Genomic DNA, 5,252 nt, shown 5'->3' on the forward strand with positions numbered 1-5,252 from the left:
ACGTTGTCTCTTTTAATTTACTCATTCTCACCGTTTCACGTTTATTTTTTCAGATCTATAACCACAATGACGAGTACTCCAACTCCTTCTGCGACTAATCAGGTCCGCTTGAAATTTTTCTACTGGAAGACTTGTAAGTAAGTCGTCTGGGAAGTCTTCCAACTGGACGACTTAGTAGACGACTTAAATATAAGTCGTCCATTTGGAAGACTTTCCAGACGACTTAAATATAAGTCGTCAACTAAGTCGTCCAGTTGGACGACTTTCCAGACGACTTTAATGTCTTGAGTAACAATTAAGGCGTGATTGATTTAGCTTGTGTTCTGACTTCTATTGTTGTCTTTGATTATTTTGCAGACAAAAAGGATGGATATTCCAGAACTCCCCCGTAGGTTATACACATTAGGGGAAGAGCCATAACCCCACAATAGCATTTCGTATCATACGGATAACAAGAAGTTGCATACTGCTCTTAGGGAAGCTCTCACTGATGATGAATTTGAAGAGCTCAAGGAGTCGAGATTGGGAGTTTTCATCAAGTTCAAGGAGCAGGGATTTGGTTGGGCTTCAAGGCTGGTTCACTACTTGCTCTGTTTAAAGCTGGACATTATGAAGAAGTACGAGATGTGGTGTCTCGTTGGTCCAGAACCTGCGAGGTTTTCACTGTTAGAGTTTGAAAACATCACTGGTCTAAACTGCGAGTACATCGAGGACCTTGAGACACCAAAATGTGAAGTTACCAAAGAGATGGTTTCTTTCTGGGGGATGATGGGAGTTCATCTGGAAGCTGGGCCAACTACTGATCAGATAATAGCAGCACTGAAGAGATGCGAGGATTGGTCCTGGGAAGATCGCAAGCGACTCGCGTACCTTTCCATCTTCACTGGATTCATTGAAGGGAGAAAGTTTTCAACCGCTACACGAGCTACTCTGGCAAGGCTAGTGATGGATTTAGAATGGTTTGAGAATTATCCATGGGGGAGAGTCGCGTTTAAGGTGCTGATGGACTCTTTGTGGAACAAAGATATTACTGGCTGTTACACCGTGGATGGGTTTATACAAGTTCTTCAGGTCTGGGCGTACACAGCTATTCCGGGACTGGGTGCTAGTATTGGTAGTCCCAGAGCAAACAGTCCGTCTCCACCGATTCTGGCTTACGAGGGCAGCAGAGGCCGCAGATTCATGAAAGCTGCTATCTTGAGTCAGGTACCTTTCCATCTTCACTTAATTAAGTTGTCTGGAAAGTCTTCCAGCTGGACGACTTAGTAGACGACTTATTATAAGTCTTCTGGAAAGTCTTCCAGCTGGACGACTTAGTAGACGACTTATAATAAGTCGTCTGGAAGGTCGTCCAGCTGGACGACTTAGTAGATGACTTATAATTAAGTCGTCTATTTAGTATTTTGTTTCAAATATCTATCTCGATTCTTCTTCTATTTACTGCAGACCCGCGTGATCAACTTTGTTGAGAAGGACATTAGTGAAATGTGGCCAAAATGAGACTCTGAGGTTGAGGACGTGCCCGCGGAGAACATCATTAAAGTCATGTATGATCGGAGACCGTGGAAGTGGACCATGGATTGCTGGGAAGTCACTGGTACAAAACCTAAGTTTGTGACTCCATCGAAAAGAGCCAAAGAGATGGTTGTGGTGGAGGTGGAGGAGGAGGAGGAAGACAATCAGAGACCTCAGAAGAAAGCTCGTAAAGAGGCTCCTAAAGAGGCTCCTAAAGAGGCTCCTAAAGAGGCTAGAGAAGAGGCTAGAAAAGAGGCTAGAGAAGAGGCTAGTTGGGTGACCAGAGAGGAGTTGGAAAATATGTTCAAGGACTTAGCTGACATGATGAAAGATGGGTTTAAGAAGTGCATCAGGGAGATTAGGAAGATGTCCGATAGATTGGAAGCTGTGGAGAAGAAGGTTGGTGTCACCAATCAGGCTACCCCTACACCTCTAACCAAACAGGCTACCCCTGAAGCCAAACAAACCGGGGTTAGTAACAAACAGCCTACCCCTCAAGCCACAAAAACCGGGGTTAGTAACAAACAGCCTACTCCTCAAAAGGATCAGCCTACACTTCAAACCAATCATCCTACTCCTCCCACCAGACAGCCTGCTCCTCAAAAGGCAAAGCCTACTCCTAAAACGAAACAGCCTTCTCCTCAAACGAAACAGCCTACTCCTCAAAAGGCAAAGCATACTCCTCAAAAGAAACAGCCTTCTCCTCAAACGAAACAGCCTACTCCTCAAAAGAAACAGCCTTCTCCTCTGCCCAAAGAGGTTAGTATCAAATCCTCTCCCAACAAGAATTAAGTCGTCCAGGGTCTTCTAGTTGTCCAGACAACTTTTATTTAAGTCGTCCAGGGTTAACTTGTGTGCAAATTTTATTGCAGAGATTGTTGCCGAAGGATACAGCAGATGAGGCGATCTCGGTATATAAGATCTTGCCGGAGGATAAAGCAGATGGTGTCACCTCCAAAGAGATTGTTCCTCTCACTTCCACTGACCAACCGAGCTTCGCTTCCAACGATCAACAACCGAGCTTTGCTTCCACCGATCCAAGCGTTCCAGTTTCAGAACCGAGCCTGGTTGTATTGGACAAAAAAGCTACCACTGCTTCTGTGCGTGCAAGGAGTGAACGAATGAAGAAACCTGCTCCCACGCAGATATGTCCTTATACGGCAGAGAGAAAGAAACTCCTTAGAGTGGGAAAGTATAATCCATTTCCCACACTAAAGAGACCTAAGTTGAAGGAGCTTGCTGATTGGTTGAAAACTGATCCGTAAGTGATTGCTTTACCCATAATAGCTTGATTTAGTCTACCAAAACTGATTGTTTTTTTGTTTGCAGTGATTATTTCACCAAGCAAGAGGACAAACCACGTACATCACCAACTTGGTGGTATCAAAAACTCCGGACACCCAAAGCATGGCTGGAAGACGTAGTAAGTCTTCTGCTTATCTTTAAGTCGTCTGGTAACTTGTCTTTGTATAGATTTGTAAATATATAAGTCGTCTGGAAGGTTTTCCAGCTGGACGACTTACAAATAAGTCATCTGGAAGGTTTTCCAGCTGGACGACTTACAAATAAGTCGTCTGGAAGGTTTTCCAGCTGGACAACTTACAAATAAGTCGTCTGGAAGGTTCTAACTTGTATTATTTTATATGCAGCATATAGATGCTTGGATTAATGTGCTGAGGCAGAGGTATCAGGAGAACCCACAAGCTTTCCGGAGCGAGCGAATGTGCTTCCTGGATCACAACTTTTCCCAGTCTTGGAGAGACCAATATCTGTTCTTCAAAGCATCGGCACCTGATCACAAAGGTTTAGGAAGAATGCTACCTAGTGGGGCGTCGAGTTTTTATGACGGATCAATGCCTTCATTTTGCCAATCAAACAAGAAGTGGGGGGAGGACATTGATGATATCTATGCGCCAGTGAACTTGGACAACAAACATTGGGTTGCTATTTGGATATCGATCCCTAAGAGGCACATAGTCGTCTGGGACAGCATACCTTCATCTAGCATACCAGAAGCATGGGATGAGATAATGGAGCCTTTTCTCGAGATGGTCCCTTATATGCTTGTTGAGTGCGCAGACACCGACGAATTACGGGTCAAATACGGGTTGGAGCGATACACATATGAGAGACGGCTGAAAGATGTACCCACGGCCAACAATGGTGATTGTGGCATGTACGCTGTAAAGTACATTGAATGTCATGCTCTTGGGGTCCCCTTTAGCCCTAAAGACTTTGCTAGGTCCAATGCGAAGACTATGAGGGATAATATGGCGGTGGTTATATGGACGGAGCTTGTTGATCAGCATTTGAAAGATAATGAGGATGGTGGTATGTTCGTGGGCATGTATGATTAGATTTGTGTATGGCTTTGAACTTGTCTTTGTATAGATTTTCTTTTTTTTTTGTGAAACTTGTATAGATTTTCTAACTTGTGTATGATTTGTGTATTTGTATTTGAACTTGTCGTTGTATAGATTTTCTAACTTGTGTATGATTTATTTGAACTTGTCTTTGTATAGATTTGTAAATATATAAGTCGTCTGGTAGGTTTGGACGACTAACAAGTAAGTCGTCTGGAAGGTTTTCCAGCTGGACGACTTACAAATAAGTCGTCTGGAAGGTTTTCCAGCTGGACGACTTACAAATAAGTTGTCTGGATGGTTTTCCAGCTGGACGACTTACAAATAAGTCGTCTGGTAGGTTTGGACGACTTACAAATAAGGTAGTCTAAAAATAGTAGAAGGTAGTCTAAAAATAAAATACACTGGACGACTTAGTAAAAGATCGTCTAAAAAAAATACACTTGAAGGGATAGTAGAAGGTAGTCTAAAAATAAAATACACTGGACGACTTAGTAAAAGGTCGTCTAAAAAAAATACACTTGAAGGGATAGTAGAAGGTAGTCTAAAAATAAAATACACTGGACGACTTAGTAGAAGGTCTTCTGGACGACTTACTTGAAGGTTATCTGGTAGACGAAACATTGGACGACTTAACAATTAGTCGTCTGGACGGGTAATCAAGACTGGACGACTTAAATTTAGGTCGTCTGGACAACTAGTCAACTGGTTGTGTACATTGTGGTTTCGTATGGCCAGTTTCCTTGCAGTTTGAGCATCTCCGTGCCCTGTGTTTCTTCCTGGGTTTGTGTCCTCTCATCCTAGATAGCTCCAACCAAGATTGCCATCTTGATTTCTTCTGTCTCCCCGGACCACGCTTTACGTTTGGAGGAAAGCATTCTCGTTCCTCAATATGTTGTGACACGATAGGATATATATTCTCTGAGTATCCTGCATACAGATGATTCTTTGAGTAAAGTGGACATACAAGTGTGGAGATATGCAAACCAGCATGTGTTCCAGCAGCTATAGCATGAGAGCAAGGTATTTTCTCCACTCCATAGACACCACAATCACACTTTACATGTTCCAAATCAACCACACAGTCCATTTTGCCACCTTTGACAAAGAAACGCCATCCATCAATTGGTTCGACCGTCATCGTATCCGCTATCTCTGATCGAACAGCAAGCAAGTATTCAACACCCCGGCTATGTTCAGTTGGGAGACTCAAAGCATCTTGTCTCCTTTTCCAATACCATTTTCCTAACTTCTGCCTTATGAACTCCAGCAGGAACGGAATCAGAAATCCTCTTGCTCGCTTCAGTGCGGAATTAATAGATTCAGCGATGTTGCTTGTTTTTATGTTGAACATGTTCCCCTTACAATAAACCC

General features: G+C 43.1%; 1 pseudogene; it reads left to right on the forward strand.

Annotated features, from left to right (window-relative positions):
- The first annotated feature begins 351 nt into the window (after positions 1-351).
- On the forward strand, positions 352-3,872 carry LOC130507161 (uncharacterized; annotated as a pseudogene).
- Positions 3,873-5,252: the final 1,380 nt, after the last annotated feature.

This window comes from Raphanus sativus, unplaced genomic scaffold, assembly GCF_000801105.2.
Source record: "Raphanus sativus cultivar WK10039 unplaced genomic scaffold, ASM80110v3 Scaffold4104, whole genome shotgun sequence".
In the NCBI taxonomy this organism is placed as follows: Eukaryota; Viridiplantae; Streptophyta; class Magnoliopsida; order Brassicales; family Brassicaceae; genus Raphanus; species Raphanus sativus.